We start from the raw sequence: 23,239 nt of genomic DNA, 5'->3' as shown, positions 1-23,239 counted from the left end.
CTGAAATTGCAACAGTCCCCGTAAAGAGTAGGAGGCTTTAGTGTTCACGCGCATGTACAGGGTGGCTCGGGAATCAAGGCGCATTGTCCGCAATTTTGATGAGATCGATGACTTTCTCTTCGCCGTTAGTCATCGACTTGTCGCGAGCTAATCGTCATCGCGATAATACTGCAAATTATTCACGATCATTTCCATACGAGATGCCTAAAAAAGCTGCCAGCGAATCTTCGGCATTTGCAATTTTAATTACAAGTGATTGCCCTGTTATTTAATTCAAATTTACAAAAATAATTTTGAATATAATTAAACAAAATGAACTGAAAAACTACTAGATTATGAAAAAGAAAACTTTTCATGTATTCAGGTTGTTTTTTACAATATCATGACTTGATGATGAGTTTTTCAAAAAGAAATTTCTATATATTTCCCTATAAAAGCAATAATACTTACAAACTTGCACGCGTAAAAACGAGGCATATCGTAATCGGGACGAATAGACGTCATCAGATTTTTCGGCCGCGAAGACGCGCTTATTTACACGTTGTTTACACGTATTTCGGCTCGGCAATCACCGGTGGCGATTGAATGCGAATGAACCACCCTGAACGTGAGTATCCGCGTCACCAGCTCCCGGGTTGAGCGCCCGGGCTTTTTGCAGTGACGAGAGGGGATCAGGGACGCGACAGTAAAATCGAAATTGTCAGAGCTGCCGCTTTAGTTTTAGAGCCTTGGGTTATTGCCGCCGTTGAATCCCGTCGCTTCCAACCCGCCGGTTCCCACATCTCCACCCTTGGCGCCCTTTTCTTTCTCTCACGGAAGTAATAAGTATCGTCGGGACATATAGCTCGCCCCATCTCTTTCTCGCTTTCACCTGGACTCTTCGGAATTCAATCAGGGAATTTCTACGTTGAAGAGAACCCGATCGTGCGAGAATGCTGGATGACTTATTCTCAATCCGCGTTGATCTAATTTTTATGCCGGGAGTGCGACTTGGCAGGGAATAAAGGGAATTGCAAGGGACACCCGTGGACTCTCGAGCGCGTTTCTTATAATTATGTCTTATTAAGATCATTACGAACGAGAAAAATGCGATCTTTAAACTCACACGTGCAGCTGAATGCGAAAAATTCCAAAGAGCGATCCATTTGAATCTCGCTCGCTCACGTATTTTCAGCAAAACTGAAATGATATGCCACGACAAGTGTCCATCAGCACGATTAAAATAACATTACACTGTATTGCGGATTATTTAGAATAAAATGCCAAATCTCTCTCTGTTAAACCGGTTGACTTTTTTAAGTTTTCCAGAGAGGGAATTTCATATTCTCGATAATACATTGATAATAAGCGAAATTCGAGAGTTTGTGTTAACAGTCAAAAAAAAAAAGATAGACCCATTATCTTTTCTCTAGGGAAATCCAAACAATTAATTTGCATTGATTACACAGCAGCCGAGCGACGAGCGTTAACGACGCGTATTGGGAGCGCTGTCAAAAATTAATATAATTGAACTTGCTGTCCCAGCAGGTGTGCAGATGTAGTCGCGCCTCCAAAGTGTTAAATCCGATTACGCTTCAGCGTGGTTAACAAAACTGGAAACCTTTTCGGTATGATTCGGTAAGCCGATTAAAACTTGATGGACGAAAAGTAAACGTGTAATCAAATCTCTCGCGACAGATTATTCCGGAAAGCGCGGCGATAGATTTCTACACTTTTCCATATTGCGGCGAATATGAAAATTTTCAATATGGTTTACGCAATACCCGTCGTGGCTGAATCCTCGATGCGGACGTTATTCACTTTTCATATTATCGCGATTATATCTTCTCAAGAGTCACTGTTAAAACACTAGCATTACGATTAATTTACACGAGATTTTCTCAGAATCAAACTTTCTAATATTTTATTACGCGCAATTTGCCGTTCCTCGTAACGTGTCATTACGAACAAAACGGATGATCGAAATTGTTTGTATTATTTCTATTCGCTAGCGCATCTTTCTTACCAAAATATAAATAATTTTCTCTCTCTTTATTATCCAAAGAATGACTCTATTATCGCAGAATATTTTCACACGCTCGAGTAAATAATTTTCTCATGTATTGGTCGTCTAATTTATTTATTTATTAATTTATTTTATTATTGTCGAATTATTTTATAGCAGAAAGATTCCACAGGGATGATCGCTCGTCATTTTCACAACTTTTTCGCAATATCTCGCATTAATCGTATTTTTCTGATGCGGTCCTCATATTTTTGTAATAAATAAATGATTATTATAGTCAAAGTTTCAGAGACTGCAGTCGAGTGTACGCCAAAGTGCAAGCCGACAGATATCGGCCCGTCTGTCCGGCTCGCGCCATAACGTATCCCCAGATTGCGTAATGTCTGAATGCCTCCAGCTGTCGAGTAGAAAGAAAACGCTCGCGCGACATTGACCTCGTTGCCGAATGCTTCGCGTTCGGACTGTCGGCATGTAGATATTATCGTCGTGGATTTGTTCATTCATACAAGTCGGCGTACGAGGGACTTAAAAAAAGCCGCGGAGATATTTCGGCGCTTATGTATGTCGATGTCATGTAACGACGATGGATTATTTCCTTCTCGTCGAGAATATTCGCAAATATCTATGGCTCCATGCATGGTTTCTACCTCGCTTCCTCTCCGAATCCTTCTTTTGTACGAGGAAAGAAGAAAACGGAGTTGAATGCGAAGAATGACTACGTGGATCCTGGGCGTTTACGCGACCTACAACGTTCAGTCGTAATGCCACGTGCTCGACCAAGCTCGACGCGGATAACTCGGAGCGTAAACGGGTGAGTATTTTGCAACGCACGACTCTCGCGAAGACGACTCTTGGTATGCACTTGAATCTTATATCGAGATAAAAATCTCTCCCCTCGAGCGTCTACGAGGTTTTTTTATTTTTTTCTCTCTTTTCTTCTCACGCGAATGCACGCGAACGTTGAGCGTGTTACGACTACGCGCCGCGTTACACGCTCGTTTGACGCTCCTCGACATTATGAGAGCGCGATATCGTTCATCAGCCTCGAACTTTCACTTCTGCATGCGCGACGATACGTACGTACGTACGTACGTATGTACGCGAGGCCCCCCTTTGCCGGCGTTCGCCTTTTCGCATCGCTCCGAGATCTCGTTTCACCGAGAGAAGAAACGCGGCCGCCAATTATGCCCGCGATGTTACGCGTCGCGCCATTTCATTTTGAGAACGATCGACTTAATCAACAATTTGCAGCTTAGTTTCTTTTTTCACTCATTAGCCTGCTAACTCGCGAGAGAAGATTAATTTATCCATTATGCAACACTGATTAACTTTTTACGTGTTTTATATTTTTTTTTTAAATCTGTAGAAGGTTTCGAAAATTATTTCACAAGATAGACAGATTTAAATGCGTACATTTATGATGCAGACAGGCAGTATTATTCTCGTGTTTAGAAATTAAAATCAAATAATTATTTATTAAGGGGCGAAAAAATTGAACCTTTGTACAGAATCTTCAGATGAGATTTTAACAAGCGATCTTTTCAGTAAATGTTTCTATTATTATCCTATACCGTTCGCGCGCGTTTTAAGAAACTCGTTTCCATCCGACTCCATTTTCCACGCCGGATCGCAAGGTATAAACTCGGAAAACAAATAGCGAAAAGCTAAATTGCAAAAGTAGTAACTGCGGAGGAAATGCGAATGGGAAGCTGACGACGCGGAGATAAATTGAGGATAGAACCGCGGCTAATGATGATACGGCGCCGTTCGAGACATTCGTTATTAGAGTTACCGCATTATGACGTTAACGAATTCGACATGTCGTCTAACTTGTCAAATACAAGCATGCTGGACGTCCATCTTGCGTCACATTTTATTGCGCAAATATGTGCTTTTATTTGCTTGCATCTTACACGTTACTTTTGAATATACGCAATAGTAGAGAATCGATGAAAGTGGTAGAAGATGACAATCACAATAGTAAACAATCGCAATTATTAAAATATATGGAAAAATCAGCAATCTAATAGAATAGTATTAAAGAATAATATTAAAATATGCTAAAAAATGGATGATATATAATAAAATATAACAGACTATAGTTATGCAATCTGTTGGATATATCGAGATCGCAATCCAACGAGTTTCTCCGAAACTATAGAGATTCACCTATCATCTCACATAGCAGAGCTATTTTAAACATCGTCTGTCCAAAAGAAAACCGATCATCTGTCGAGACCAGTTTGGTTTCTCCCCTTGTTTTCATTCCATTATTGTCTCCCCTTGGAATAAAGGGTCGTGTTCGCGGGAATAGCTGTATGTCGAACAAACACGAGGGAGACATCAGGCGTCGTCGTCGTCGTCATCATCCTCCCCCTCGAGGATATCGCGACGTCAGCAATGAGCATTCTCTCGCAGGCACGACTGTGTCTGTAACCTGTTGCTCCGTTCTTGAATTTGTCTACGTTAAGCCTCTCATCGGGAAGCGACGTATACACGCGTATATAAGTTCATTACTAATTCATTTCCGAGAGGATTCGAAAATCGCCGGGAAATCCGATTAGCACCGCAACCGCGACCGCGCCATCCTTAAGCCCAACTTCCCTCATCTTCTCTCTTTGCTTAATTACTCCCCTGCTCTCTACGGCTTCGTCTTTTCGCATCAGCGTGGTTTTGTGCGCACATTGTGTACACTCGATACGGTGCACAGCTTTGTAAATATCGAAGATTGGACGAACAATGCGAGAGAAACGCGGAGAAGGAAGCGCGTTTCGGAATTTCGTTTGTGTAAACTCGCGACATCCGCGAAGAAGATGGAGAATTGCCGTTGTATGATCGCGGATTGGAGCATTTCTCTTTCTTTCCCTCTCTTTTTTTCCTTTTAATCGATTCTTTCATAGAACCGCTCTCACAAGTTTATTTATAAATTACGAGCATGATATAAAAGATACAAAAAATTTAAAGAATATATATTTTCGCAAAAGGATTATGGAGACATCATAATTAATCTATGATTTGACGAAATATTTGCGAAAGATGTGTGTTTAAAGACGCGCGTGCATCTCTCATTTCTCTCTCTCTTTTTTTCTCCTCTTAATCTCTCTCTCGCGAGGGACTCATTTAACCCACAAGTTACGAGCGTGATATAAGAGTTGTAAAAAAATTTTGAAAATACGTATTTTCGCAAAAGAATTACGGAAACAACCAATTTATCTACGATTCGGCGAAATATTGCGTAACGCTAAAGTGCGTTTCGTGCGTAATTTCGAAAGCGAAATGCGGTTTAAGTCCCAAACAGGATCAATTTGCGAGATTTCAATATGCAAAGAAGATCTTTACTTTAATAATACATCGGCTTCGACATACGTGCTATGTGTCATATGAAAATTTCCGTCAGGATCATGTAGCGCTTTTTTCGCTAGTCTTTTAGCCTTTTTGAGATATTATCAGCACGCGAAATTTCATCGACAATAAAGTCGAAGCTGCGCAAGAAACCGCCGGAAAGCATTGTGAAACGCGTTGCCGTGTCAAGCGAGAATTTCGATGCGCGCCGACTCTCTCTCTCGAGTCACGCTTCTTGTCGCCCTCGAGGAAGAAGACGAAGGCGCGGGAGAGATGCCGGAAAGCCAAAGAGTTATGAGCCGAACCGCGAACCGCCTCGTCCGCAGGTGTACGTTTCCATCGAGGCTCGCAAATTTATGTCCCCTGACGTCGATTATAAAGATTTCCGGCTTTAGCGCGACACAAACTCTCTCTTCTTTTCTCTATCAAAATAATTTAAGATATATAATAATGTATCGACAGGAGAAACGATCGGATAAATTATAAAATATTTCGACGTTTCGATAAATTCGACATTTATGAAGTATATAATTAATGCAAAATTTATATATTTGTCGCGTTGTATGTGAACATATAAAATATTTAAGTATATATACAGGGTGAGTTTTATTTCATGTGTCAATCTTTTTATCATGCGCGAGATTATTGACTGCATAATAAATGGATTAACCGTATCAAAGGCTTGAATATAATGTGTAAAATTAAAGCAAAGTAAAAGCTGAACTTATGTAGTATGGATTTATTATTATTATTATTAATAAAACTACGTATTTATTATTATTATTATTATTATTATTGTACATATTATATTCGGACTTTCGATACGGTCGATCCAAATAATTGACATTTATGTATCAATCAATTTATTATGCAGTCGATAATCTCCTGCATGATAAAAAGATTGACACACGAAATAAAACTCACCCTGTATATAATTCAAAATGATTTTTTAAATAGATTTTTCAAAATGATCTTTCAAAACGATCTTTTAAAACAACAATTTAAATAGAAATTGTCAGCTATTCATACTTTGTAGGAGAAACATCTTTTCATCTCAGAGCGAAATAAACATAACAAGAGTAATAATCGGTTAAATAATCAAACCTTATGCATTCTAATAGAAAAACTTCTTGTTACTGTTTTGCATTTGAATCTCCCATAAATCATTCGCGTGATAGCTCCTGTTCCGGTGGGAGAGATGATGCGTACAGTTTGGCCTGTACGTACTTTCGGCTAAAAACGCTCGGCAATTTATCACACGGCAAAATAATTAATCGTTCTTCACTTCCGCCAAACAATACAAAACTTATCGCAGTCGTCATTATATCCAATCTATATCCGTAATGTAAACAAAATTACAGAAGAATAAGATTTGTCGAAATTTTATAAAATTGAACTTTTATGTTAAGAATTTTATTACTTTAATAAGTAAAACCAATCAAACATCGTAAACCAATGTAAAATCTGATGTGACAAAGATGTTAAAATCTACACAGAGAAAAATATCATTCTACTGCCAAGAAAAGCGATTACTCAGTTTATTTTTCTTTTTTTAAGTAATCGTTTTCTTCAACAAAGAATATATCCTTGATAATAGTCTTAAAATATGCTCATCACAAGGGTTAGAAAATGACATTATCATGTACTCAAAAGAAGAATTCATTTTCTCTTCAAGAATATTGTAAAATTGTATCAAAGAAAAATCAAGCTTACTTTACGTCAACTCGATATAGTAAGCGAACCAAATTTTTGTTTTAATTAACATTCTTAATACTGCACAAAATTCAGAATATATTCAATTAAATTTAATGCTTGTGACGAACTTATGATATATTTGTGAATATTCAAACTTATGATATCCTTAAAATAAATAATATTTACTTGAATACAGTATACATTTTTCTCTACGTAAGATTGTGGAAACACATTTCTATCCGGCACCTCGCCCATGGCAATGTAAAAAGTCCCAGGACGACTCCTCGGCGTTTATACCATTCAACGCTCCTGTCAATACAATCGCTAAAATTTCAAGCACGCTCGCGGAGATAAGCATCTGCGATAAGCCATCGAGAATCGACACCTTTAGTGCAAACGGACGACAGTTATACGGCTCGCGTTGTCGCCTGCAGATCCACCAGAAGAGCAGTCTCGAGCGGGGAATGTCCGGCAATGGTCGTCCGTATCCACTGTACGTTGCAGCTGCACGCGCATCGTTTCACGCTGCCGTGCAATGACTCCGAAGTCTCCTTTTTTAGCCCGGAAAGTCATTAAAGACCAACTACGTGTGGTGAAAGAGGGGGAAAGAAAGGCGTACACCGAGAGATCTTATATCATTTCGTGATTTTTACGGCTTCTACAAACTTACGTCGTTTCCTTCGTGGGGATTAGTAGGAAAGCTCGCGGTCGCGACCGGCGTCGATTGTGTGTACAACGGGTGTCCGAAAAGTGTTCCGGAAAGAATGAAACGTCGCAATGACAAAGCGCCCGCGAGAACTTTGGTCGTTTCCGACACGGCCACGACTGATCTTCGGTGATTCATCCTCCGGAAGCTTCGAAAAATAATATTTTACTCGAGACACATCCCTCTTACGAATAATTATCGAGAAAAATAATTAGCGAGAAAAAGTTATTACGCATGTCTCGCGTAATTATTTCGAACATTTCGCGGCGTTCGGAAGAAATATTCGCTCTAAACGAATCCGTTACTCATCGTGTTACCTCGACATCGCGGAGCGAAATTAAATGAACGTTCCTTACGAGCGTTGTATCTCTCGACGCTTGTTTTCATCAACGTCAGCAAATTGTTATCCGATCGTTGGGCATCCGCGAAATTATCCGCGTCTCGGTCAGGATAATTGATGATCGGCCATCGAACGTAACAATAACGCCACGCGATTGTCCGAATAATTATCTTCCCGTCACTATCCGTTGCTGTGGCTGACTACTATTGATTAACCAATAACTCAAACGCAATTACCTTTTGCATCGATTTGCCAAACCCTATACATGAAAAGAATCCGCCAAACAAACGCATGAAAATTCGATGTAATTGTTCAAACTAACACTCCCTTTGGGATAATTCGCATCTGATTCGCTAGCTATTTACATAATACCAGCTAAATTCGTATTCGGATAGCCCGCTGGGCTGCTGCAGAGCCTCTAATTGGCGGTATAAGCGAAAGTACTTAACACAGTCGAAGTACTCGAGGCCCATTATGCCCGTTAACATTCATTCTGAACTGACCGCGCGATTAAATCCGATATAAACGTCTAATATAACGATCGCGATCCGCGGGAACCATATGCCGTGTATTTATTCGCGCAAGTTTCGCAAAATATAAGATTACAAAATACATACTCGGAAACGGGTATTTTTTCAAACATCTTAATCCTTCGCATAAATCATGTTATATCACGCACCGACCGTGCCGGAAATTGAAGATTATCTGGATTCGTTATCCTAGCGCGCGGGCAGATAGCCGGCGTCAGAATTTCGCTCGTGGCCAGCTGCGCCCGATCATTTGGGGCGCCGTATATAACGCGATTTGGCAAACGACACACGTGTCTGGCGTCGTCCGCTCGCGCGAGCTTTTTCTTTGTTATGCATATACGGCGTAATAAGCACGCGCCCGGCCAGCAGCGCGAGCTGCATTATGCACGCGTCGGATGAAAATGAAGAGGGGAGGGGGAAGGGAAAAAAAGACACCGCCTGCAACCAAATGAAGTCGCGACTTGGACGCGACCGGGCTCTCTCTCTCTCTTCCTCCCTTGACCCTTTTCCGCATCCCAATTACCATGGCACGTAAGTTCTCCTCGTGCTTGGTTTCCGTACCCCATTTCACCTACGTCGTGACCCTTTCACCCGACGATCCTCGGAAATCTCATACACGACGGAGAAAACTTCCTCGAGTTCCCAGCGAGAAGTCGCACACCACCGTCAAACGCGCGAGATTTTTGTTCGTTTGCTTTCCTTCGTTTACTTTACGCTCATTGGTTCGTGAAATGAATGCGAAGCTAAATGTAAAGAAAGAGGAGGATAGTTGGGAGCAACGGCAACAGAGGAATAAAGCCATGAAATGGACGGCACTCTCTGGAATTCTTGCGCGAAAAAAAGTCGCGCGCTCTTTAACATTTCCTACAATGCCACTTTATGAACGAAGCGTATCTTGAATTTTCCGCGTGCCTTACAAAATATGCATTATTATTAATTAATTTCATATGAAATTTACGCGTGTGAATGAATTAATTTTTCATTCCAATGGCTCCATGCGAACAGCTGTTTGACATTGGTTTTAATTAGTGAACGATAGATCTTGAGAAAAATTCATTATTATCGCGCAAAAAATGAAAAGAAATTTTCGTGAAGCGCTACAGCTTTGCGACGAACAATACGGTATTAGCAAGTTAGTTAGGCACGTAGGATAGACGTGAAAAAATCACAAGTGTCAATCAAAAGTGTTGAATGTTAACGAAATGAACGATTCGCATGACTGCACGAGAGGAATCAAATTTGAATATACAAAAGGTAAAAGAATGTTCATTGAGGGTAGAGAGAGTAAAGAGTGAAAGACACAGTCAACATCCACGGTTGTGTTCTCGCGTTGCAACGCTATGGAGATCTTTCACCGCTTGTCTAACTCCAACATGGATTGCAGATTACGCAACTCCAGCACGTTTACGTAAGGTTTTAGCCGCGAGGTTCTCTGTCAATAAACCGGCTCATCTGTCTCTCACGCGTGTACTTAGCGGATTTGTTAAAAGGATAGAGAGGATACTTTGAAAGACACGCTTCGGACACAAAGAGTTCCATTTACGGATCCGCGAATCTCTCGTCTTTTAAGTGACACATAAACAGCTATTTTTTCAGCAAAAAGCGACGTTTAAAATAGTGCACATTGTTAATTTTCAGTTAATATTTTCTATCGAAAATATTTATCTCATTTCAAGTCACTTCAATTTTAAATGACGCGATTGACTTTGCAGAATATCGATTGAACAAAGTTTCCATCGTTAAAGGTAACACATGCTGAGAATCTTCCGGTGCATAAGACTAAGTAGCGAGAAACTATTCCCCGTACTGTCGGAGGCTTTATTTCCCTCGTGCCATTTAGCCTATAAAATAACAGTTAACACGCTATTTAGAGCGACTGTTGCAGAAAGCGAGCTTATTATGCATTCCTGATCGAGGAGAATATTGGTTCGCGCACCCTTAGGAAATCATGAATAATTAAGGATATAAAATTACAGAAAGAATTGTTGTACAACGGAATTCTAGAACTTTTTCATCTCGGCAATAACTGCTATTTTGTTTCAATCAATATTTTTTCACAAATCGAATCCTTTCTAAAATTCATACATATAAAATTATTATATATTATAAAAAATTTCACATGGAAAATCTCGTAGAATAAAGCGAGACGTTGCGTAAATTTGATCTTTTAATTTGTCTCGAGATAATTTCTTTGATCTAACGACTGGATCTATTTATTATAAATTATCGCGAAATATAGAGCTGAAAATAAATTGTTACAATCCTTAATAATTTACGAATTTTTATGGTACGTCAGCTTCGCTCACGCGCACTAGTCAAATATCATTTTTCAATACAAAAATATCGTATCCATACACGAATATCGTTGAAATAAATCAGGATCTGGGCGCTTAAAAAAAAAGAGCTTTTCCGTTTTTCCGCGGACGAGAGAGAAAGAGGGAGGAAGAAGGTATACTGCGGTGAAAACGCGAGAGACACAGGGATTTACATTACACCTCGTTACGCACCGCGTGACGAGCTGCCTTTGAATTTCGCGATACAATCCCATTTAGATGCAATGTTGCTCCATTCCTTTTTTCCCCCGGAGGAGACGCGCGCACCTCGCTAATGCGACTCGTGCGCGCACGGCTTTGCATTCGATGCGTCGCGCGTCGTCTGGACGCATTGTTTCTTTTATGACACTCATTACGCCGTATATGCATAAGCCGCGCTACATCATAAATGTACTTAATCATACCGACTAAGTTCATTATACAAAATAGCGACGCCTATAAGGGAATATTCTGCCTATTCAGTTTGTACGTAATCTTTAGGGATTCGTCACATTACAGAGAAATATATTTAAAAAATATCAAGGCAAAGTATAGATATGCGTACAAAATTTCGAAAGTGTTTATAAAAGTAGATTAGAAATAATAAACGGAATTCCAGAATTTTTAATAAAATATTAATGATAATAATAGTAATAATAAATATTTCAGTCTTTGACTAGACTTTCTTCAGTAAAATTAACTGAATTTAAATCTATTTATAGATATGCTTCGATTTGAAATAAATAATCTCAAAATGGAGTTCAAATGAGTTTTCCAGCTCGTTCGAGCTTTTGCGCGTAAAACGTCAATTTTTATGACGTGAATTTTATTACGAGGAATTAGATCGGCGCTCGCGACAATTTGATCCGATCGCAACATCGACTAAATAAAAATGTCATTATCGCGGAATGCGTATTTGCCGATCGACAAAGGCGGCGCGAAATCTTTTACAGCGATTCTTTCGAGTTTCATTATTCGACAAGCGAGCAATCGCGTTTTTCCATTGCTCAAGAATGGAGGAAGCGTTTCGCTCGCTAAGCAGAGGACGCTTATCCTTTGTCCAGAAACTCATTGTCGTTTCATGGATACGTGGCGGATTTCGTGTATTGCGCGCGACGTTCTCGCAGCCACGTCGAAACGGAAATGTCTTCGCAGATTTCGATTCCGTAGAAACGACGATCTCGATTACTCTCACTGGGTGTCAGCGAAGAGAGGCGACACGGCATTTCTCTCTCTCTCTCTTTCTCTATCGACACTGTCTCTATCGCCCGCGGAAGGAGTAAGTGCACAATTCGGTAGCCAATATTAGGTCTCATTGTTACCGAATTCTGTACGCGCGCAAACACGTTAGTCGATAGAAACTCGTAAGTAAGGCACATCCGACAAAGCGAGACAATAGTAGGTGAATCATGCAACAAGAAGGAAGGAGGAAGCGGAACAAGAAGGAAGCGAGGAAGGAAGGAAGGAAGCAGAGAAGGAAAGTCTCTTCTCGAGAAATGGAAATGACATTTGTATGCATTGCGGCTCATATTACAGTACAAACCCAACTCGATCCAACGTCTTCTCTCTCTCTCTCTCTCTCTCTCTCTCTTTCTCATTGCCTCGAATTCTCACCTCCTATTCCGTGATTACTGTTTTCCTATGCCACCTCGGTTGTTCCCGTAGGGAAACGTCGCGCCGCGTGTTTCACGTTCACGTTCATGTAGAAGATGACGGACACGTGCGATGCGATTGAGAGAGTCGACCAGATTACTTCGATGAAAATTATACAAAATCGTTGGTTTACGAAGCGCGCGAATCTTCTTTTACGAAGAAGTTAACTTGGAATCGAGAAGTTACTTATAAAATTGTTTCTTTTGCTATTCACGCTTTCCTCCTTTTCTTAATTAATATCTGTCATTGAGATGACTCATTCAATTAAATCATTGAATTAAATTAATTTCGTTGAATTAAATTAAGTTTATTGAATTAAAACATATTACCATATTTTCATCTTGCAATTATTAAAATTATACAACTAAAGCAAGTTAGGTATAAATCTCTTACAAATATCGAACAGTGTTTTAGAACACAAGTTTGTGCAAGCTTGTGGCATAATACATATATACGAAAAGTTGATAATATCTAGATTCGTTATTCTGTCATATCATATAAAATGATATTAAGATATCGATGTCTCGCAGTATTGCTTCTAATACATCACCGCCTCTTTTTCTCTGTCATCCGCTCCTTCATACTTTCCGGTTTTTCACGTCACAAACTCTCGTCTCGAAGTCCCAAAAAGTCCGCGATGGCACCAAGGGAGATGCACGAGAAGAGTGTTTGATCCTTAAGCTTCTCTTCAAAGCACACAAGAAGGAAACGTCGGGACGAATAAGTATTCTATATTCACGCGAGCTTACGCGAAGCATTCTCCTGAAGCTTCGAATTCTTGATCCAGAGATTCTATGGAAACTCGTGTGGTAGTAGAATATAAAATGACGCGAATATAATCCACAAATAAAGAGATAAATAATACTTAAAAATACTTCACATAAATTAGCGTTTTAGACAAATTAATTAATTGTAGAAACTATTGATATATGAAAAAGAGAAAGGTCATTTCAGAAAAACAATCTGTAATTAGTTGCAAACGGCAAAAAGTGGTACAATAAATAAAATTAAATAAAAATTAGAATATTTCATTAAATTGGAATAACAATAAATGAAATAAAATAAAGTGTACTATTTGTAATATTTAAAAAACGGATAAATGCATACGTGTTTATTCTCGTTAACCAGTAGATTTCACGAGAGAAAATGACGCTGCATATAACAAGCGAATCAATTATTTTTTACGAGAGTACGCAAAGAAATTTCGCGAGTACTAAAAAAAAAAGAAAACTTTGGTAATGTACCGTCCTATCATCGGTTGCATTACGAAAGCGCCGAATCATTACCGAAACACCATCTATCACGCGGACCGACTGCAGAGGTTATTCATTCCGGATGATTATCCGGGGGATAAATCTTCGTTGCCTCGTTTTACGCGATGCTCAAGGTCAGACCCGGAAGGTCAGGCGCCGCGTTTCTTCTTCTTTTCGACGATCATTTTGCTTCTGCCCAGTGTATGCAAGACACACTTTAAAGAGATGACACAGCTCGGAATTGATGGCACGCGCTTCGCCGAGTCACCGATGATCATTAGATGAATCGCCATCCGCGAAAATGCAGCAGGTCAAAACATCGGGTTACCCGACAGCTCTTCCGAGGTTTCGAATTTTTTATTTTTGCAATCGTCGGTTTACCGCGCGAATAAATTTTCTATCTATTTGACTGTCGCGATTAAAGTGCAAAGTCACGCAACGTTGGCGATGAGCTATCATCCGCGTAAACTCGCGCAATCGCCGACACAAGCAACGAGCACGTGAAAAGACTGACGATGTTGATAGTAATTGATGTTTTGAAATATCAAAAGGCTAGACCGAACTTGTCTCTGGAGCTATTCATCTATAAAATAATTTATTCAGAATTTGACAAAGAATTTTATAAAGATATCTTTTATAAAGATTTTTCAAGAAGAATCAGGTAAATTAAAATTAGAAATTATTAAATCTTAGAATCTTTTAGAACATTTGTTATGTCTATATATTTATAAAAAGAGAAAGAGAGAGAAAAAAATTCGCTAAAATAATTAATAAATTTTAATAAATATGATACGTGATATGTATTAAACTTGTTAGAATAAAATTAGCAAAATTACAACTAATTAATAAAAAAAACTCATAAGCAACATAAATTTTAAGTAAAATAATGTATCGTGTTCCGAGTAATCAAATTTTTTTATTTTATAATGTGTAGCTGTTGTTAAATGTAAAATTATTTAAAACAAAATATTTAGAAAGGTATTTCACATATAAAAGTATGAATGAAGCTGCAAAAATTCTCAATTTTTCCATTTTTTTGTCGTTCAAAAATATTTAAAATTTGCATCAAAAATTTAAATTTGCTCCCTCATCACGGATCACATTTTTTCATAGTAGAATGTTAACAGTGTGATGGATGCAAAAAATTCGTAGCACGTCCGATTACCGTGTCGCTAGAGAGGATGCCGTGCCTAAGCGTTCAAGTTTCTAACGATGTCATTCGCGATGAATCGAACGCCGATACTCTTGCGAAACGGATCGATTAATGTTTACACAATTCACCTGGATAACGTTCGTCATTAGGAAACAGTTCCCGTCACTATAAACGCTTTGAAATACGTAATCTTCTTTATATAATAGAAATCTTGTTGAGGTATATAATTGGCCATTGGTCGCTTGTTCACAAGAATGCCGACGTTCTTAGACGAATAAATTCTAATTGAAAATTATTAAATTTTTGTCGTAAGAAATTTGGATTTGGCCGCTTTTATACTCATAAACTTGGCAATCACGCATGATATAAGCGTACAAGAGTGCAAAACTATAAAAGCATTCGTTGATTTCATTCGGTCCGATGAATCTGCAACACGTTGTGTTTTCCAAGTTCTCAAGCATTCGCGAGTATTGATCGGTTCCGCGACTCGTTGAAAATTTGCTTAACAATGAGATCGCGTTATACGGCTTGTAAGCGATGGAAAATAGGTCGGACGTGCAGAGAAGTCGCTAAAAAGAGGAGACGATTTTTCTCAACTTCTATTGGCGTCGCAAGGCTTTGTGCGAAACCGCGTGTATGTGCGGCTTTGAGATGACTCGTCACTGTCAATGTAAATCACGATCCGACGTTGGCATATCTCATTTCGTTTATTTTCGCTCGCTATTTTCCATTCAGACATTTCGCTCGCGAGCGCACACGTGGGCGTGTTTTTGCTCTTTCTTTTTTCTATAAATTCGGCCTTATTGATTTCTACATCAAACGGCTTATTCTCTCTTTTTATCATTTCTCGTTCCGCTCGCACGCGCTCCTCCCCTGTCCGACACTCGCACAGAGTCGTTGCATCTCCATGGAAACCGCAAATTAAGCGTGCGGCGTAGAGTAACGGCAGGTGAATTGGTCCAAAGGGTGAATCGGATTTTAAATTAAAAGCTCGCACGCTGGCTAACTTCTGGCCGGCTTCAACTTAACCTACCGTGCGCACCGAAAAAGTTCTCATTCTCTCTTTTTTCTTCCTCATCTTTTACCTGTCGCGTTATCTCGATTCACTCTCAATTATTATATAATTGCATTCTATTAGAAGAAAATGTCTCTAATAATCCTGTCGAGAAGCCCGCGGCACAAAGAAATATTAACGAGATCCGGAAGAAAATAAAGGCGATTGATGGAAATAAATCCGATTTGCTTGGCATTAGCAAGCAGACTGATTGATTTGTTATGAGCTCTTGACTCGATAATACTGTCAGTATATCGATAAAATGTAGACCGATGTGTCAAGATTACATAAATTAAAAAACGAAAATATATAAATACAAAGTATAATATTGTCGATGTACATTCAGACACTTAAACTCGTCTAAAATAATAGATTAATATAAAGTAAAGATTTTAATTGTACTTTGAACATCCTGTAATATATAATTGGATTTTTTATCAAGATTTACTCGTTTCGCAATATCGTTTAGAGACATCATTAAGCGCAAATATAATCTCGGCGGACTATCTCTTGGCTGAGTGACAGAAAAATGGAACGGTCATTACAAGTTCATCTCTGAAGTTAATGACAGAAATTATGCGCAAATTTATAGGGAACGAGACTCTTCATTCTAAATTTTTTTCAATGTATAATCTAAAAATATTAAAATATAGTTATTTCTAAAATTGAAGAAAATGATTTAAAAGTTTAAAAATTTACCTTTATCTTTAATTTTTCAACAAAATGCAAAATTTAAAAAATGCTTAATTTATCTGCAATTAATTTTTCTATTAATTTTAATTATTTTAAACTTTGTTTTATAAAAATAAAATTCGCAAGCGACGATCATCGATAAATAATATGGTCTCAAATAAATAAAGAATAATAGAAGATACTGAGAAGCTCTTTCGAAATAAGTGACATTATTTTTTTATTTAATGAACATATTAAATTATTGAAGAAATTGTGCTATGACATCCGTTATTTCCTCATGGAAATTGCGCTAATTATATATGGCGACGCTGAGGAAAACTTTTTCCGTGGAAAGTGACGCGTCCGCGCTTCTCTGTACGCAAGAAGTTAGTTCAAAATCGTTGAATTGACGTAACTTTGAAACTCCGCGAACGGTCTCGTCACTCTTTTCTTCTTCATGGAATAATTAGCGAAACTTTCGAGGCTTCCCTATATCCGACAAGGTGTCTACCTTGTCATGTTTAGCCAGCATGTACGTTTTTGCCGTCCGCATCGCCTCTACATGTCACCCTCGGAAAATCAGAGCGTCGGACATTGGAATATTTTGGGCAAAAATGTCGAGCTTGCGAGGAGATTGTGATTTGTTGGAAGAGAGCTAATTTCGAAAATGCAACGAAAGTATCGCGAGTGTTTTATGTCAAAAATAAAAATAAAGAAATTTCATTTATTTATCCACGAGAAAGAAAGAGAAAGAATATAAGAATCATTGCCAAATTATGACAAGAAGTATAAAATCTTTGTCATTTTTAAACAATATCCAGATTTTTCAGAAAATTGTACATGTCTCTTGGTATATTAATACGATAAAGGTCTTTCCATTTCGGTCTCTGTGTAAAGCGAGGAGGATTATGCAGCTAACGCGCGCAATGCGCAAGACACAAGATGCAAGACATTATTGCCGCAAGATAATGACCACAATTATGGCGGATGCTTTTACATCCCCACAAATTTCTGGGAAAGAAGGTAAACTCTTTTGTCGGTGATTTCGAAAGTGGTTACAACGGCGCATGCGAAATACACTCGCTTTACTAAATGCGCCCGCACTTCACTTATTCATGTGTCGGCGGACAATTAATTATACCGTATAATACATAGCGAGCGATTAAAAATTGAAATATTGTAATAACTCCTAGAGAGAGAAAGAGAGAGAGAGAGAGGGAAAGCATGCAATAAATGTCGACACAAAGCGCGATACGTGTCTAGTGCGTTATTCACGATACGCTTGTACGTACATGCAGTTAATGCGGTCCGTTCATATTATACTACCGGCTACCGTGTATTTTAGCGAGATTAATGAGTCCAAAATATGGAAGAGTCATTAATATCAGATCGCTTTCCACCCACGCATGGCGCCATAGTTAAGCGATTTTTCCCCTCCTGATGTGTCCATAAATGTCATTACATATTTAACAATAACGCACTATCATTATGATTTATCATGCGTCATAAGCCGTCAGTTGCTTGTCCTGCGAGCGAAATTACGCAACGCAAAAGTGAAAAGATACAGTAAGCTATAATTCTGATTCAAAAGCCTAGAAGGGACCGGGCTTTTAATGATAACGATTCGAAAATGAGGAATCCTAATAATTTACTTAAAAAAAAAAAGATAAAATTCGCAATCTTTAATATTTAAAAGAGCGTTTAACGATAAAGATCCAAGGACTCGAAAAATCTTATCTGAAATTCGCGTCGGAAGATCGCCATTTTTCTCTTTTTTGCGGTAAGATGCATTCGACGTATTTGTTGTATTCGATGCATAAAGCCATCCTGCGCTCGCGACCGTCGTGTCGGAAAACCTCAGAAAACGCGCCGTTTGTGCGGAACCAGGAAGAGGAAGGAATCCTTGGCAGTCGGGCGGTTCGGATCGATTAATTATTTAACGAAGCTCGTCCCCTCTCCTCGCGTACCATTCTCCTCCTCCTCCTCCTCCCGCACCTCGCTCGCCACCATCCTCATCCCGTTGCTCCGCCGGCGTGTTTAGCTCCGAAGCAGCGCCCGTTCCGTCTATGTTTCCATCCCCTGCACAACCCACCCTCTTTCCGCCTTTCTCCTTCTGCGCGTCCGCTTCTCCTGCCTCCCCCCTCCTCTCTCCACCTCTCGGCCTGAAATTTCATCGTGAACGCGAGAATCGTAACTTCGATCGCACGCAGCACTGCCCTCGGCTGTCGTGCCCCCCCCCTCCCCCTCCCAACTCGCGCGGGGTTGGTGTTGGTACAACAGATACCTACGTAATTACTTCCCCTTTGATGAGAAAACTCGCGATGTTACGTACATGCGCACGCAAACAGCAAGGAACGGCAAGCGTAAAGAGTGACGAGCCATAACGAAGAAGAACGAGAAAAGACGAGATTAAGGTAGGACCGTTTCATGTTCGAGGAAAATTATAATAATTTTATAAAACTCGTCAAAAATATATCTAATAGAGAAGTAACAAAGTATATACATTGATAATTATAAACAGAATTATAACGATTGACACTCGTTATGACTGAAGCATAACGATATCTTTACGAGCACGTTTCACGTGTCGGGGGGGCGGGGGGAGGGGGGGGGTAGCAAAGCTTGAAGTATGAAACTCGCAAGGGCCAAATACACGCGACGGAACGACGGAGATGCGGGAAACGCGAGGAGCCAGTCAAAGGAGGGAGGCGAGTAGGGGGTGAATCGAGCGCGATATGATAGAGGCGCAGGATGCGCACAATTAAATGGGCCGATGGCTGGTGGACGAGGCGAGAGATCACAAAGACGGATCGTTCTTTGCGCCGTTAAAAGGCCCTCCTTCTAAACGACCATGGCAAAAAGGTTCTTCTTCCTCGTCGTCGTAAACACCACTCGATCTCTCTCCCGCGCCCCCTCTCCTCCTTTCCCGCTCTACTTTCTCTCTTTACCCGGTCGCGCATCGCTAGGGAGAGAAGAGGAAAAAGATAAAAAGATGAAGAGATGCTCTTTCCGCTTCTCCTCCCCCCCCCCCCCTCGATCGCTCCGTGAATTTCTCCGCGTTTATACCGGAGAAACGACTCCACCTTGCATGGTGTCTCGTTTCCAGGGTGACGTCTTTTAGCAAAGTCAGCGGCAAAGTCACGACCGAGGAGCCGATGCACGTGAAATGATTTCTCCCTTGGTCAAGTTAGGACACGAGATTTCGATGCGGTTCCTCGCTTCCTCTCTTTTCTTTCAAGAGATTATATCGAATTCTCTAAACGTCGTATATATACTTTATTTAAAGAGAGCCGAAAGGACGCGCATGACGGTTAAACACCTTACACCCATCGGTTAAATAAGCACCTTATACTCTCCCCTTTCTTTATCCCCGGCATCCTTTTTCCGCGCCTCGTATTTCCTTTGCAGATTATCACACCGTTTACTATTTATCCTTTTGTGGTATCATATTTACCACGATCTATCGTCGCGTTTACGGTTTCAATCTCTTTCGCCGTTGGAAATAGCGACTGTGTATTTTACAATTACGATACTTTTCGAATTTTTCATCTGTACGATTGTAATATAATGAATGGTAAATAAATTTTGTTCTAACTTATCTGCAAGTATTAATTAATAAGCAAATAGCGATAATAGATAAAAATGTGAAAGACCTGCCAACTACATTTTACGAGTACACTATTTTTATTCGCCGTTTAGAATTTTTGTTATATAATTATATATAATTCTGAATGATAAAGTCTTTCTTTAAATTCATTTTATATCGATTACATACATTTACATCCCATTGATTAAAATACGAAACTGATGAATAGCCAACCATTGAACTATATTTATCGCGTACGTGAAAGCTTCTAAAACATGGAATGTCTTCTTTCAATTTGTGAACAAGAATATTTCTTCATTGAAACAAGATTGTGTATGCGCAATCGCAGGATCGTTACGTAAATAGTATCATTTCTTACATAATAAATTCTTTTTCTTTAGCCAACTCTTGTAATTTAGAATTTAGAATTTAAATAATAATTATGAAAATAAGAATAAAATATTATATAAATATTTAAGTTATTATCATGAAAATATTCTATATATTGTAATATGTAAATTCTTTTTCAATTGTAATAATCGTAACAATTTTAGTTTTTTTCCAACATTTCTACGACTTTTTTGCGATTTTTCAAAGTCTCAGGAGATGGATATAAACTTCAAGATTTTTATAATGAACGATTACTCTCCTGTAATGTGGGCTCTGTTTTTAAATTACGATTGCAACGTTTCTTCTCAGCGTGAGAGGAAATAATTAGGCCACCGAAAATAAGCCAACTAATGGAGAAGTGCGATCGATAGTTAATTATCACACGCTATCGATAGTCAATTATCAGACAGCTGGCCTTCGACGGACAGTAGCATCATATCCCGATTTGTCTTTCGGAAATAGAAACTTTTTTTGAATTCACCACCGCCGCTGCCTCCTCGGGGCAGACCGGGTCGGAATCGATTCGCGAGCAGCGCTCGTCCATGCATGCGTTATTACACACCCCAGCGCGATAATTCAGTTCCGGGTCGAGTACGCTTGATACCTACTTTTATACCGCCGGTGTGCATCGAGCATTTGATAATTATTCGGCATTTCGATCATGGTCGAATAATTACACGTGTTTATCCGTGGCATTTAATATAACAAACGTTATTTGATCGAACGTATATATATTTATATCGCTAACGCTCGTTCGAAAACATTCATCATCGTCGCGTGACAGAGAGAGATAACTGTACAAGAAAATTATAGATGCTTTTAGCATCTTCTCGAGGCTCTAATGACTCTAATGTTCCCGTGTAACATGACATTTGTCAGAATTATTAAATAAAAATCGACAATAAGCCTCAGTAACGAATTGTTAATAAACGCACGACGAGGTCACACATTATTCGTATCGTCATATATATTTAACGTTCTTTGAAGCCCGTGCAAGGAAATGCGTTGCTCGGATAATGAGCATGCATTCCGCTGCATTCGCGCGCGATCGCTTGACCTCCCTTCCCGGCCTCGGTTCGGAGTCTCGTTTCGATGCACGCGCGTGCATAATCGGCGTCACGCGCGGATAAATACGAATTAGCGAGATCGGTGTTTGCGGTCGTAATCGGAGGATTTTTTTTTCTTCTCGACCGCGTGAACGACACGCATTTCCAACGTGTGCGGAGGGAGAGAAAGAAACATCCTCGCGGAAGAAGACGATCATATTTTTTCCATTCTCTCCCCCCCCCCTCGCTCTCCTTTTCTTTTTGTCTTTTACAGTTCCCGCTTGCTCCCCCCATTTTCCCGTCTTTTCCTCTCCCTCCCTCTCTCTCTCTCTGTGTACCTTCTTTCGCCCGTTGGCGAATTTTCATACAGCAGCGCGATATTAAAACGCCCGTTTCCCTGGGATATTTGCACGTCACGAAACGCAGAAAATAGTTACGTCGCGCGCGACTCTTTTTCCCTCGTGCTCCTTTCTGCTCCTTTAATAGAAAGCGGAGACGGACGGATGGATAGACAATATTTATTATATTCCGGAACTCGACCCCCTTTTGCGAGCGACATAACAATGTAAATACACGGCTGGATAAAGAGCTACGGACGCGCAATTGTAAAACTAGCCGAAGAAGTAACGATCGTATACATGAAAAGCGAAATATTTTCAATACCGATATTATCAAGTAATTTCTCAGTAATTTCGCATCCCGCGGCGCAAATTATTATCGAACGAAATGAAATAGGAATTAACGTTATTACGTCACTCGTGTATTTATAGGATTATGTAGACACCGCGTATTTGAGGACGATGCTCGGCAAACAACGAATAATGCGATAAGAAATGACGCGTAAATTTTCACAAGCGTAACGATTATTTCCCCGCCGTTATGAACGCGCGCGTGGCATCGCGTTCCGAAAAAGCGGGAATGTATTTTATTAAAACGTCGAACGACGTTTGCACGAGCGGAAATATTTCGCGATATTTAATAGTATTTACAGTTTTCGGGTCGCGCGCGCGTAACATTAAAATCGCGTTTTACGCGCGATCGATGACGCGGATTCGCACGAGGAAGTGGCGAAAAAAAAAAAAAAATAGCGGACAGACGTATCGCTGTCTCGACGCGTCTGTCCGATTGCGAAGCCCGCGCGCGAATTAATCCGCGACGACGTTTTGACGCATAAAGTTCGCCTCGTCGATATGAGCCATTAATTAGCTTCCGCGGCACGGACGCGACAGCCGGCATCAAATAGGATGAACACGCAGAGTTTCCGCGCAGCTTTCCGTAAACCGGAATAACAGGCGCGTTATCTCCATCGTGTTACTTCGCGCAAATAATGCGCGCTACTAAGGATTCACGCCGCGATTACGCGGTTAAATTTATCCCGCCGATCGTGAATGTACTTTTATACAAATGCGATGGAAAGCTCACCAATTGTTTCGCACGTAAGTATTCGTGAATACGATATTGTTCTAGAGGAGGAAATTTTATCATTTAATTATGAACCGATG

The 23,239-nt window shown here is 39.8% G+C and overlaps 2 protein-coding genes across 5 annotated transcripts in view; one reads left to right on the top strand and one right to left on the bottom strand.

Moving 5' to 3' along the window:
* The window catches only part of LOC105255286 (RING finger protein 17), a 136,135-nt gene that overhangs the window by 22,152 nt on the left and 90,744 nt on the right, over window positions 1-23,239 (bottom strand). The window lies entirely within an intron of this gene.
* LOC105255285 overlaps window positions 1-23,239 on the top strand; it is a 60,785-nt gene that overhangs the window by 22,573 nt on the left and 14,973 nt on the right. The window lies entirely within an intron of this gene.

Source organism: Camponotus floridanus, unplaced genomic scaffold (assembly GCF_003227725.1).
Source record: "Camponotus floridanus strain SB8 unplaced genomic scaffold, Cflo_v7.5 scaffold43, whole genome shotgun sequence".
Lineage (NCBI taxonomy): Eukaryota > Metazoa > Arthropoda > Insecta > Hymenoptera > Formicidae > Camponotus > Camponotus floridanus.
Note: the sequence above shows the minus strand (reverse complement) of the source record. Positions and strands in the feature narration are given on the sequence as shown.